The 14,517-nt window shown below is 47.7% G+C and overlaps 1 pseudogene; it reads right to left on the reverse strand.

Moving 5' to 3' along the window:
- Positions 1-7,672: 7,672 nt before the first annotated feature.
- Positions 7,673-14,242, reverse strand: LOC124974040 (SH3 and multiple ankyrin repeat domains protein 3-like; annotated as a pseudogene).
- Between the last annotated feature and the right edge of the window lie 275 nt (positions 14,243-14,517).

Genomic DNA, 14,517 nt, shown 5'->3' on the forward strand with positions numbered 1-14,517 from the left:
GTCCTCTGCTAACTCCCGGGAACACAACATGCTTGGAAAAGCACCAATTTTAAGTGGAAGCTCATTCCAATGAGAGTTGTCAGCATGTGGCTTCAGTGGCAATCAGCACTGCTTTCTGAAATGCAGGTATTCCTGGAGAGGAGACAACACTCAGGAACTGATGGATTATAGCATTCTCATGAATATGCTCATGTGGTCATATAACCAGCAAGTTCTTGAAGAAGAAAATGCTCGCCAGGATTTAATGGCATGAAATGCAAACTGTCAAGTGCAGTTGTCTTGCAGAAGTAGTTGCCATCTTGTGCACACTCCCACGCTCTCTGCACATGACATGCACTTCTACACCAAGGCGTTTTTCCAAGACAACCTCAATGTCAACTGAAAACCGAGAGCTGAAGACAAAGAGTGTTGTCCTTGACCCTGCTTTTTCTCAATCTCTTGTGTTCTGGAGTAAGCCTCTATTGTTTCCTCCCTCTTTCCGTATAAATCCCTGTCTCCTTTCTCTTCAGCTCACACTTCTCTCTCCTCTACCCTACTCTACAATCCTCCTCTCTTTGCTCTCTCCCCAGAGTCATTTCTCTCCCTTGGGCTGATCATGTTGCGCTCTTTGTAGTGACTTTTCCCTGAAATGAGGATCTGTTCTCTGTACATGAATGTATTTTTAGTTTATGGTCCCATGATCTCAGATGGGCAGATCACTGTTAAGACACTTAATGACTTTTAGAAATATTTTTGTCACTGCATTTCTGAGACCTAGAATCTTTCCTTTTGTTTGCAAGAGGTGCTCACTCAGATTCCAGAGGAGGGCTTTGGCTGTTAGCTAAGGGTTTGGACCTTGGGAGGTCCTATGTGCTGCCTGGGCAACTTGACACTCTGGCAGGTGGGTCACATCTGCCATATCTTGTGACCCAATGCTAGTCTCTTTTATTTTAGAGATGCCACATGTTTTCTTTTGTGGTTTTGGTATTTCTTGCTTATAATAGAATTTTCTGGGAGATTAAAAAACTATGCTGTTCTGGGCATGGTGGTGCACACCTATAATTCCAGCAGTGAGGGAGGCTGAGGCAAGAGGATTTCAAGTTCAAAGCTAGCCTCAGCAACTTAGCAAGGTCTTAAGACAGAGTTTAAATCAACATAAACTCTGTCTCTAAATAAAATATTTAAAGGGGGCTGGGCATGTGGTTCAGTGATTAAGTGACCGTCTTTCTCAATCTCTGGTTCACCCCAAATTCCTTTCCCCTCTGGGGGAAAAAAATATGCTGCTACTGTGATCTCATCCATTCAGTGTTTTAAAGAACTAAACCTCACAGAAGTGAACTGTTATAGCATCAGATGACAGAAGGTGTTTGCCCAAGACACTGTGTAGTCCAGGACTTCCTCCAAGTGTGACCTCTTTAGCATACGGCAGCTGTTCTCATCAATATTACTACTCAGTAGTCTTTAAAACATCCAGTGAACCTGGTGGTTTACTGCACTTATGGGACTCCAGGGTTGTGTGGGAGCTTGTGGAACTGCCCATCAGTGTGCTGGGTTTTGTGTATGCAGTCTGGCTCCTCCACTGTTGCAGTCTGCTCTGCACAGAACCCTGGCCTCCCCTCCATGTAGGCAGGAGTCACCAGCTAGAGACCAAGGTGGTGCCCAAAGGAAACCCTTGCTAAACTAAGCTTCCTCTTGAGCCCACAGTTCTTCCTCTCCAGGAAGGAGAACACTCACATAATGGGATCAGAAAGCTCCAAGGGCAGAAATCTACCCTGCATCAAAGGACCCCCCAACCAGATGCCTCTTCTAGGAGCAGCTGGTCAGAGGCAGAAGAGCCACAGCACAGAGAAGTACAAGAGTGGCTGTTTTTTTCCCTGGAGCAGCTGAAAATTACCAAATCCTGGGTAAGTTTTCTTGTCTATTCTATTCCATTCATTCCTTTATTACTTTTTTTGTGGTTTTGGTGGGGGTAGGCTGGGGATCTTTAGGTCAATGGGTTAAGTCAATCACTTCTTGGTTACTATCTTTTATATGTCATGCAAGCTTTGCATACTTTTGTCATATGTTCACTTATACCTGCAAACTTGATTGCCACCTCCTTCCCAACCCCCAAGAATTATTCTTTGTTTTAGAGTATGCTTTTTTTTATGCATGTTTACAAGGTGTGTTTTGTTTTGGAAGCTATTAGAAACAGAATCTCAGACGATGCCCCCATTCTTAATTAATCTTCATTTTACAACAATTAATATCAAACTCTTTGCAGGGCATGATGGAGTGCATTAGTCATCCCATAATCCTCAGAGACTGAGCCAGGAGGATCCCAAGTTCAAGTACAGCATGAGCAATGCAGTGAGGCCAAGTCTCAAAATAAAAATGGCTGGGGATGTGGCTCAGTGGTTAAGTGCTCCTGGGTTCAATCCACAATGTAGGAAAAAAAAGACTGTTAATCTCTACAATTCGTGCATATTAATATTTACAACAAACTTGATACAAACCTATATTCATATTTTACCTGGGGAAAATTTTATATCAACATTTTTTGTTAGGAAATTTTTAAACCCAGGGCAGAACTGAAATGATGTTTCCAGTGAGCATATTTAGGTTCATCACATCAGATTTACTAATAGCACTAGTGTTCAATATCTGTTCAGGTTTTTTTTTTTTTTTGGCATGGGATTTTCATTTTATTAATGTCCCCCCACGGCTGAATGGATGGCACATTCTGGTACAACTCCCACTCTCCTTCATGAATATATTCATGTGTTTCTCCTTGGAGGAGTGACAGCTGTTAGATGCAGTACAGAAGTGCCTCTACCAGATTGTGAAACTGGAAAATTGCAGCACCCTGTGTCCCTGAGTAGGTGCCACCTCCTGAGGACAGCATGTGCAGGACTAAGGCTGCCCATCCTTGCTGCTTCTTTTTCTGCACAGAGTCAACCCCAAGCCCCGGACCCAGAGGTGGGCCCTGGCCCACAGGTGGCTTCTCAGACCAGGGCAGGGCAGCAAGATACTTCCCCAAGCAGCCCAGCTCCCTCTGGCAGCAGGCACAATCCACAGCCAGCTTCTTGGAGCAGACCCACCCAGTGAGAGCTTTTCCGCACAGAGCAAACCCCAAGTCCCAAACCCAGCGGCGGGTCCCAGTCCACAGGTGGCTACTGGGACCTAGGCAGGACAGGGAGAGACTTTCCCCAAGCAGCCTGGCTCCCTCAGGTGGGGGCAGGCCCTGTCCATAGCCAGCTTCTAGGAGAAGGACCACCAAGTGAGAGGATTTCCACACAGAACTAACCCCCAGTTGAGGACCCAGTAGTGGGCTAGGGGCAGCTTTCTTCAGAAGCACTGCATTATCAAGTACCTCTAAGATTTCAGGCTATTGAAGGCTGGGAGGTGATATACTGGAAATCTACAGGAACAATATAAGCCAATAGAGGAAATCTGCAATATCTCAGAGTCCCACTGATATCTGACCAATATGAGAAAACAAGGGAAGAAAATGTCCCAAACAAATCTAGATACTATATCAATAACACCCAATGACAGCACAGCAGAAGAAATGTCAGAAAGGGAGTTCAGAATGTACATAATTAAAACAATCAGGGAAGCAAACGAGGAGATGAAAGAGCATATGCAGGCATTGAAGGAAGAGATGAAAGAGCAAATGCAGGCATTAAATGATTGCACCAATCAACAGTTAAAAGAGCAAATACGGGAAGCAAAAGATCATTTCAATAAACAGTTAGAGATACTAAAAAAAAAACAAACAGAAATCCTTGATGAAGGAAAAAATAATCCAAGTTAAAAACTCCATAGAAAGCATAACCAATAGGATAGAACACCTGGAATACAGAACCTCACACATTGAAGACAAAATATTTAATCTTGAAAACAAAATGGAACAAACAGAGGAGATGGTAAGAAATCATGAACAGAATCTACAAGAATTATGGGATATCATATAAAGGCCAAATTTAAGAATTATTGGGATTGAGGAAGGCTTAGAGAAACAAACCAAAGGAATGAACAATCTATTCAATGAAATAATATCAGTTAATTTCCCAAATCTGAAGAATGAAATGGAAAACCAGGTACAAGAGACTTATAGGACTCCAAATATACAAAATTACAACAGACCCACACCAAGGCACATTATAATGAAAATACCTAGCATAAAAAATAAAGACAGAATTTTAAAGCTGCGAGAGAAAAGAACCAAATTACATTCAGGGGAAAACCAATAAGAATATCAGCAGATTTTTCAATTCAGACCCTAAAAGCTAGAAGGGACTGGAACAACATTTACCAAGCCCTAAAAGAAAATGGATGCTAACCAAGAATCTTATACCCAGCAAAACTTACTTTCAGATTTGACAATGAAATAAAATTCTTCCATGATAACAAAAGCTAAAAGAATTTACAAAAAGACAGCCAGCATTACAGAATATTCTCAGCAAAATATTCCATGAGGAAGAGATGAAAAACAACGATGCAAATCAGCAATGGGAGGAACTAGCCTAAAGGAATAGCCAAACAAAGGAGAAACCAAATCATGTCAAAAAACAAAAATGAGTCAAATGACTGGGAATACAAATCATATCACAATAATAACCCTGAATGTTAATGGCCTGAGCTCATCAATCAAAAGACATAGACTGGCAGATTGGATTAAAAAGAAAAATCCAACAATATGCTGCCTGCAAGAGACTCACCTCATAGAAAGAGATACCCATAGACTAAAGGTGAAAGGATGGGAAAAAACATACCAGGCACATGGACACAGCAAAAAAGCTGGAGTATCCATCCTCATTTCAGATAATGTGGACTTCAAGCCAAAACATGGTTACCCACAAAAAAGCAACTTGACTACTGTTACCTTGGGCAATAGTGTGTCTGTGGCACAAAGAGGGGATAACCCCTGGTAGAAACTGGGCTTATCAGGAATTTTATTCCATGGGTATCAGAGTTCTTAGACAGGTGTCTCAGGGTAAATGAACACAGTCCTTGATCTGTAATGGTCTAATTTACAATTTCTCAACTTACGGTGGTACAAAAGTGATATGCATTCAGGAAAACTATACTTGGAAATGTGAACTTTTACCTTTCCTTAGGATGTATGCAGTACAATCAGGATGATGCCAGGCAGCGGCAGATAGCCCCAGCTCCCCATGTGCCTGATCACGAGGGGAATGAACCCGTACTCTCCGTGTGCTGTGTGGCTACTCAAGATGCTTGGGAGGTTAGGTATATTAATACTTTTTTATTTTTATTTTATTTTTTGATACCATGGATTGAACACTGGGGTGCTTAGCCACTGAGTCACATTCCCAGTCCTTTTTAATACTTTATTTAGAGACATGGTCTCACTGAGTTGCTTAGCACCTCGCTAAGTTGCTGAGGCTGGTTTGAATTCATGATCCACCTGCCTCAGCCTCCTGAGCATGATGTTAATACATTCTTTTAAAAAAAATAGATTTTGCAACATTTTTTATAATTTTATTTATTTTTTAATGTGGTGCTGAGGATCAAACCCAGTGCCTTGCATGAGCTAGGCAAGCACTCTACCACTGAGCCACAACCCCAGCCCAATACATTCTTGATTTAGAGTCTTTCCAACATACCTTGGGCTTGTTGGGATGTGGCCCTATCATTAGTTAAGTAGCATTTGTAATGTACTTTCTCTTAAGTTTGAACAATCAAATAAAATCCCCACTCTAATTAAACACAGCCGCTTTCCCTATCATGCTTGTTTTGAGAATACAAAATGAAGCCAATGAGATATTAAGAAACAATCTGACCACCACAAAATCTTCCAATTGTTTTTGTCTGCAAGAAACACTCAAAACATACAAAAACCACACCTGGCTGATAGAGCCACCTGGGAACACACAAAGTGTGCACACCTTGAATATCCACCATCCACCTCAGTTCACATGAACACCTGGTGTCCAATCTCACACAACTTCCTCCACCACACAGAGGAAACCCTGCCCAGGTCACTCCACAGGCAAAGGCTAGGGCTTTCCAAGGTCAACTTCCATATTTATCCTAGTATTAATGTATTTTTTGAGTATTTACCATATATACAATGGTGCTATCATTTTCATAGGTTGCTCTTTCTTTCTGCATGTGTCACCAGTGAGGTTTCTGAGTGTTTTGTCATAACCCCATTTGCCCAATAAGCCTCATGTGGTTTTCATTACACAATTCTGCACAGTGCAGTAAGTTTTAAGGAATGCATGTTGTGTTACAGCAGAACTGACTGTGACTTTAGGCTCGTCTTTTCAATTTTCTATTCTCATCAGAGTCCACCCTTCCCCCACTTTTTGTTTTTTGCTATTTAAAAGAAAATTTAACTTTTATTTGCACTATTGCATTTTTTTTCTTCTATTCACTTAAGAAATATTTATTGGCCTGTTTGGGAGCAGACACTATGCAGTGTACTGTAAATGGCTTTTACCTTCATTGATACCAAGAAGCAGAGAGGAACAGAGTGACTGGCAGGAGAAGGAGAAGCAGAGAGGTAGAAGAGGCCTGGGTCAAGAGACCCCCTTATCCTCAAGGATCTGGTCCTGCACTCATCCTGACTGATCCACACCTGTTGCATCCACTCTAAGGATACCCTGCACACTGCACTGCTGGAAAGAGGCTTTCAGATTTGGCTGGGAGTTGGAAGAGGTTGAAAGGGTACGAGGCTCCAGAGCAAATTCCAGATGACAAGTGCTGGAAGCAGCATTCATTGACCCCTTAGGAGAGGCACCATGAGCTTCCCAAGTCCCCATTTATCTTTTGGATCCTAAACTGGAAAAAGGCAGGATGGACAAGCCCTTAGGAATGACGCCTGCAGTCCCCAAGCTGTGCACCACTCACTAACCTGTGGATTCTGACATCCACAACCCCCAGCAAGGCACCCACTTGGATGGTCTTCAAGGCAGAAAGGAGTCAGGAAGGAGCACCCCACCCAAACCTGGGGTGAGGGGACCTTGGGGCACAGAGGCAAAAGCTTGAGAATGGCACACAAGAGGTTGGTCACCTGAACCAGCACACATGCAGCACATGGGGGCCCAGCCCAGGGATTCTAGACAGAGTGGCAAAAACTTCAGTGGCACCCAGCCCCCAACTCAGCCCCTCCCTGTAACCCATGCTGGGGTGCAGGACAGAGAACAAGAAAGAGAAGGAAGGGACAGGGCAGATGGTACAACCCCACCTATCTTCTTAATGCACTTTGAAAATCACACACAGGAGTCTGTGTTTAAGGGAGTACCATGAGAAAAATATTTCTGGGCAGAAAATAGGAGTAGGTGGCTGTTCCCCAAAAGAAAAGGTGCCAGGGTGCTACAGACCTCAAAAAGAAGGAAAGCAGACAGCAGCCCAGGAGAGATGGCACCAGTTTCCTGGGACAGCCACACCACCCATGAGGACAGGAGTGGAGGCATAAGCTGGCAGACACAAGGCCACAAAGAAAGCCAAACAGCTGGGGTTCTGGACATGCTCATGCCCTACGGCCAGCACCAACAGGGTCATGGAGACCAGCAGTCTTAAAGGGCCTTCTATCTCAGAAAACAAAGCAAGACTAGACAAAGAGATGGCTAACTGGGGTGAGGGACAGGTGAGATGGGACAGAATGAGGAGGAACAGAGGGGTCTGTGAGTGGACAAGAGGAACAGGAGACAGGGACAAGTCCCTCCCCACATTGCCCTGCTCACTGAGCTGCTGTGATGGGCGACTTCTTGGAAGGGTCCAGCAGGCCACCCAGGCTACCAGCTGGCTCCTCCCCCAGGGAGCGCATGTCTTTGTTCAGCTCTTGCAGGCGGGAGCTGAGTTCGCTGATCACAGTTGGTTTGTCGTCTTCAGGCCCAGGGAGCCTGGCTCTCCACCGGGACCCCCTCAGCTTGGATCTTCTCTGGAAGAGGTAGCGATGGCAGGCAGGCCCAGTGGCAGAGGCCAGCCCAGCAGAGGCAGCATTGTGCTGCTGGGCCATAAGCTCGCTGTCCAAGAACTGCTTCAGCAGCGGGTCCCTGAAGGTCACCGGCCCCTTCCCCAGTGGGAACTTGAGCTTGGGCTTGGGAGGCACTGGTGGCTTCTCGAGTAGAAAAGTGTGTCCATCAGCAAAGGAGGTGTGGGTGTTGGTGATTTCCCCACTCTCTGAGCTCAGGGTAGACATGCTGGACACTGTGGAGATGGTGCTTGTGGTCTAGAGGTGAGGGTCGCTGGAACTCCAAGTGTCAGCCTCCTCCACACCAGAGTCAGCTACAGACTCAGGGGCAGGGGGTGGCTCACTGCTGGGTTTCCCTGAGGCCAGGGTGGGCACTGTGGTGGGCAATGGGCCCAGGCTGGGGGGTGGGGTGGCCAGCAGGATTCCATTGGCAAACTCTTCAGGGGGTGGCACCAGCCCAATGCAGACCAGCTCCTCCCTGGTCTCCTCATCACTGGAGGACAGCTGGGCAGGCAGCAGGTTCACAGCAGACACCAGCTCTGGCTCCTGCTCTGAGCTGCCCTGGCCAGGTCCAGGGTGTGCTGGGGTGCTGCCAGGGGGCTGAACCCAGGGACTAGGCAGGGGCTCTGCCACAGACGCAGTCTGCATGGGTGCTCGGGCCAGTCCTGGGGTGCCAGGGTGCTCCTCTTCAGCTCCCAACCTCCTGGGCTCCTGCCCATTGCTGGTGGCGTGCACAACAATGAGGCCAGCACGCTACTGCAATGAAGTGTCCAAGACACTGAGGATCATGGACTTCTTGTTCTCTGGTGACTTCCACTCCTCCAGAGGGTCCTTCTCTACCTCCCCTCAAGCAGGCACAGGAATCCTGGCTGGGGTTTGTGGGGAGAAAGCTGGGGAGGCCAAGGTCCCTCGCTCCGAATCCCAGGTCTGTACATGGACAAACAGGGGTCCAGAGTGGTCTGCATCAGGGCTGTGCATGGGTGTTGGGGAGTGTGAGGGTGCCTGTGAAGCCAGAACCCATTCTCGGGCAGCCAGGGTGAGGACCAGGGGTGAGCTAGGGTCCAAGGGTTTGCGGGTGAGCAGATGGATGAAGGTGGAGCCCGAGGGCCCAAGGCTCAGACCACTGACCAATGGCTTCAGGGCAGACACAGGGAAAGGGAGCAGCAAGTCCCGACTGGTGGTGTGGCTGGCCCCCAGGAGGCGCTCCTCTATGGAGCGGGAAAGCTGCAGAGATGGCAAGTCCGCACTGGGGGGGGCTGCCCTCAATGGCGCCCCCAGACAGGAACACTGTGGAGCGACGCTGTTCCTCAAATCACCGCTCCTTGCCAGGGCCAGGGCCCAGAACTGTGCCTGGGCCCCCAAAGCAAGCCCCAGGCCGTCCCCCGCGCCATAGTCGAGGTCGCCCTACCGGGCAGAGGTGTATCATGAGGGCTCCCTGGCAAATCTGCCGCCAACCAGGCCAGGACTGCCCACAGCCAGGGCCCCATGCTCCAGTGTGTCCTCCACCTGCAGCTGCTTCATCAGAGGTCTCTTGTGGCGCTGCGGCTTGGATGGCGCGAAGAGGCTGGCACTGAAGGCGCCCAGGTTGGCATAGGGGCTGTCGGCTCGGTGGCCACGGCCTGTGCTTCGGGCGCTCCAGCGGTGTGGCTGTGGGCACGGGCGGGGGCATGTAGGTGATCATAGAGCGCACGCGCTTCTGCCACTCAGGATAGGGCAGTGGGCCAAGGGGAGCACCTGGCTCTTAGAGGCCGGGGGTTCCTGCGCCCAGGTGCGCCTCCAGGCCTGGCTTTAAGAGGGAGCCTACAGTGTGGTTCGCTGGGCCGGGCGGGGGTGGTGGTGAGAAGGCAGCGGGCGGCCAAGAGTCGAAGTAATAGGTGCTGGCGTGAAGGTGCGGTCTGTGGCGGGACTGGGATGCCACGCCCCTTGTGCCCTGAGTCCTACTTCGATGTGCTCCGCAGGAAGCACCCTTCCAGTAGGGAAGCCAGGTTTTCATCCTCCCCTACAGACTTGGTCCGTGGAATCCCCTTCCGCAGAGAGCCTGGCAGCATTTCTGGGCTTGGGAGGCCCTGGCGCTCAAACAATGTACTGATCTAATCAGGGGTGATCCTCCAGCTGGTGGGCCGCTACTTAACAGTGACTGCTCTCCAGTCAGCATCCGTAATGTCTGGCCTCAGTGCTGGCTCTGCAGCAGCTGCCAGGATCTCATCCAGTTTCTCAAGTTCCTCCAGGTCGGCAGTCATGGACTTGGAGCACAGGGTCAGCGTGGTGCTAGGAGCCCTCTTCGGGGGAGGTGGGGCTCTGCGCTGAGCCTCATCCTCCTCTAGCTTCCTGGTCACAGACACGACCTTCATGACCAGGCGGTTGCCACCCTGGCGGATCAGGACCACCTCCTGCTTGTGTCCAACCTTCACCACATTCACCGAGTTCACCTCGATGAGGAAGTCTCCCGTGCGAATCCCTGCCCTCCAGGCCACGCCCTCCACATCCACGGACTCCAGGTACTGGATCACGGGGAAGGCCCTCTTGGGTGTGAACTCCTCCATGGGGGTTTCTGCTTTGGCCCCCCGGAGCACGAAGCCAAAGCCCTCGTGTTCCCGTTTCTGGAGGACAGCCACCTTGTCATCAATGTCGTAGTCACTGTGTGAAGTGAGGCTGCCATAGGAGCCCATTGTGTAGTGGCGGAAAAGCCGCTTCGTCTGGTCCTCCCGGGTTTCACACCCTGTGTCAAAATGTTGCATCTGCACCTCTTCCACAGTCAGCTGGGAACCAGCCTGTGCGACCCTTCAAGGTCCCCTCCCAGAAGCCGCCTTCCCGGATGCTGAGCACCTTCATGGCCTCGCCGCGGTGCAGCGGGATCTTTCCTGGCCCTAAGGGCTGTGCGCCTTCAGCGCGATGAATTTTCCGCTGGGACCGCGCTGTAAAGTTTCCTCTTCCGGCCATGGCAGTGGCGCTGGGGACGCGGGGGGCGCCAGGCCCTTCGTGTTGCAGGGCCTGGGCCGCCCGCCCGCTTGGGCTGTAGAGGAGCACGTAGGTGATGGACGCGAAGCCGGCGGCTAGGGCCTCCAAGGCAAAAGGCCAGCCCTGCCTCCGGCTTCACTGCAGCTGCCTCCGCAGGGACCGCCGCCCGCTGGTCGCCCGCACAACCGTCCGCCCGCCCGGGTCCACTCCATGGGCCACGATGCCGTGCCTGGCCCACTCCTATTGCATTTTTTATTGGTTCTTTTTAGTTATACATGGCAGTAGAGTGTATGCTGACATATCATACACACATGGAACAGAACTTCCCTTTTTGTAGCTGTACATGGTGTGGAGTTTCACTGGTCATGTGTTCATGTATGAACAGAGGAAAGTGATGTCCCATTCATTCCACTGTCTTTTCTCTTTTCATCCCCTCCCTTCCCCCATCTTCTTTAGTTCACATCTTCTTTCCTTGCCTAGTAAACCTTAGCATGGGTTTCAGCACTAGAAAATCCATACTCAAAGATTTCTAATGTTAGTTCTGTTGATGTATCAATTTTTTAAAAAAGAAAGTGTAATTCCTACTTCTACAAAAATAAAAGCTATTTAAAGAAAAAAAAGCTATTTAAAAACCAAGAATCATGTGAATGTTTCTTTCACTGAAACATACACTAGACTCTGTTTGTGTGTGTGTGTGTGTGTGTGTGTAGCTGAGATTGTGGCTGAGACGAGCCAGCTCAAACCCTTGTCCTGCTACTGAATTAAGTTCTTCCTTCACATCTCAAACTGGTAAACTGCTCTGAAGAGGGCAGCATCTGGCTTTCTCCTCACAAGAGAGCAAAGAAGAAAACAAACAAACAAACTTCATTATGGCTGAGTTGGACTCGCGTCATCCTTTCAGTATAGATTCTTAATTTTCATAAGATTTGAAACTGAGCTTACAGCTTTAAAAAAAGTTTCTTCTGAGACCAAAAGAGAAATAGACGACTTACGGGTAGGGTTGGGGACCCTATGTTAAGTGGACAAAGTGGTGGCCAGATGCTAAGCATCACTGCAGTCTGTTTTGCTGGAGTCCAAGCTGCATTCTCATAGTACTGCTCTCTCCAGGGTCTCACAACAGCCCAGAGGAAGCACACTGTCCTGAGCAAGGAGGGCACTGCCAACGCCCCAGCCAGGGAGTCAGGCAGGCAGGCCACAGATGGCAGGAGGAGAGAAAGACACATGCCCCTGTGAGCTGGGGACCAGGGCAGAGGTGCACAGGCCTGGGAGGGCAGGGGTAGGAGAGGGGAAGGAGTGGTGAGAGGCCCTGAGCCAGCTCCGCCCTGGGGTCTCGACACCCAGGTCTGAAGGTGAGGGCAGGTTTTGGGAGGCAGGGAGCTCCCTCTCTGTAGGCCTTCTAGAATGGAAAGCAACCAACAATACTGAGTTTCTAATTTTGAATTCATGCTGAGGTTTTGGGTTTTTTTAATTGTAAGTATTAACACCCAGGTATAAATCAAATGAAGTTCAAAGCAAACAATTAGATCTCTTCATGTCATAAATTCTGCTTTGAAAACAACTAAAAATAATTCATAATGCACAACTGTTAAAACTAGGGCACAAACCTAAAAAAAGGAGTTAAAGCAAATCGTTAACTTCAAACACTATCATTCATGCTTGGGAAAAGACCTAGATATATGTCAAACTTTTTAAAAAGTAGTTACCCCATGGCTTATAGGTCTATTTAAAAAAACAAAACAAAACTCGTGTATTGTTTGATACTTCTAAAATGGCCAGAGCTGACGTGATTATCAAACACATACTTTAAAAAAAGAGAAATTTTGTTGGGCGTGGTGGAATACACCCATAATGACAGGCACTTGAGAAACTATGGCAGGAGGACTGCATGAGTTCAAGACCAGCCTGGCAACTTGTGAGACCCTGTCTCAAAAGATGAAATAAGATGCTCTGGGGATGTGGCTTAGTGTACTTCCTGCCTGGTAATGTGAAGCCCGAGGTTCAATCCCCAGTACCATTCACACACAGTGCACATATCTTTATATACATGGAGAGAGAGCGAGAGAGACGGAGAGAGATCATCTGAAGCTCTATCTCAGTTCACACATGCCAACATAGAGGAAGGTGTGAGCACGGCATCTATTTATCCCATCCCAATGAGCACCATGTAGCCCTGCTAGTGCATAAGAAGACCCAACAGGACCCCTTTTACTCTGGGTTTCTTTCTTGTATCTTATTAAACCTTTTGCTACTCTTTTTTGATCCAAACTTTTGAGAAGTCCCACCTTCAACGACAGTAAGAACAGCAGCTGCTGCCACTGCTTGCTGTGTAGAAAGGATGTGCCAGGCGCTCTGTAATGGGATTCCCAGTCATTATCTCATCCAGCCCTGACAGCCTTCTAACAAAGTAAATACTACTAGCATTCCCACTTTCCAGATGAGGAAATTAAGGTTTTCAAGGACTCCAGTCAAACACTCAGTGTCATGTAGCCAGATGGGAGCAGAGCTCAGTGTTCCCAGGCAGGCTGACCCCAGCACAGTAAGGAAGGTCCGCCTGTTCTTAGATGGTGCTGGGTGTTAGAAAGTTATAATATATGGTCCAGGGACAACAGAAGTGAGATAAAGGTAAAAGCTGGGACATGGGATCAGCAAGAAGCTCTTCTTCCCATGGGCGCAGCAAAAGCATGATAATTGCTAGTCCACACAGGATCATGGACAATGATTCGTTGGTAAATTTGAGGTGGGATACAAAATCTGTTTAAGGAAAATCCAAATTGCTTTGGATTTCATCTTTCCATTTTGAAAGTTGCAATCCTAAAGATCAATTATGAGCATCAGCCAGTATAGGATTTTGTGATTTCTGAAGTAGCTAAGATGGTTTAAGAGGAATTTTGATAGAAAATAACAATCAGGGCTGCCTTTCTGGCTTGGCTACAAAGAATTACTTTACTAACTTCTCAGAGGAACATGTTTTGCCAAGGACCATGGACAGCCTATACCTGCTCTATAGGGTTACGCCGGACACAACAACCATTAAAAAATGCACACTTCTATTTTGTTTACTGTTGCCAACCCAGCAGAAGCTCAGGGCTGTGGGCATGCTCTTGAGATGAACTGCATAAATAAACAGCATGAGTAGGATCCAAAGTAAGATAAAATAGTTCATTTTTAAAATTTTTTATTATTTTTTTTTAAATTTTAAATCTCACTGAAAAAGACAAGAACTTTGGAGGTGGAGACATGTGAGCCAACGTCTCTGCTCTGCCTGGGTGACCCAGGTGACCAGCTGACTCCATCCATCTAAGCAGGGTCCTCACCTGCCAAGCCTACCTCACAGGGCTGTTGGGGAGGAGGTATTGGGATCTCAGCAGGGACTGCCATAGAGGCCCAGAGTTCCTCTAGTCAGTACTAGTTATACTCCATTCCTTTAGAGTCAAAAATATTTGTAATTCCTCCTGATTACTAAAGCAGACAGGAAACACATCAGAGCAAATCAAACCCTCTCTACTCCAAGTTCACTTTTCTCCAAGGTGCTAAGGGTTCTGTTTATGTATTTTTATGTCATTCCAGGAAGACACAGATGTTCCTCGACTTGCAATGGGATTACATCACAATAATTTACCCACAGTAAATTGAAAACATAAGTCAAAAATGCA

This window comes from Sciurus carolinensis, unplaced genomic scaffold (assembly GCF_902686445.1).
Source record: "Sciurus carolinensis unplaced genomic scaffold, mSciCar1.2, whole genome shotgun sequence".
In the NCBI taxonomy this organism is placed as follows: domain Eukaryota; kingdom Metazoa; phylum Chordata; class Mammalia; order Rodentia; family Sciuridae; genus Sciurus; species Sciurus carolinensis.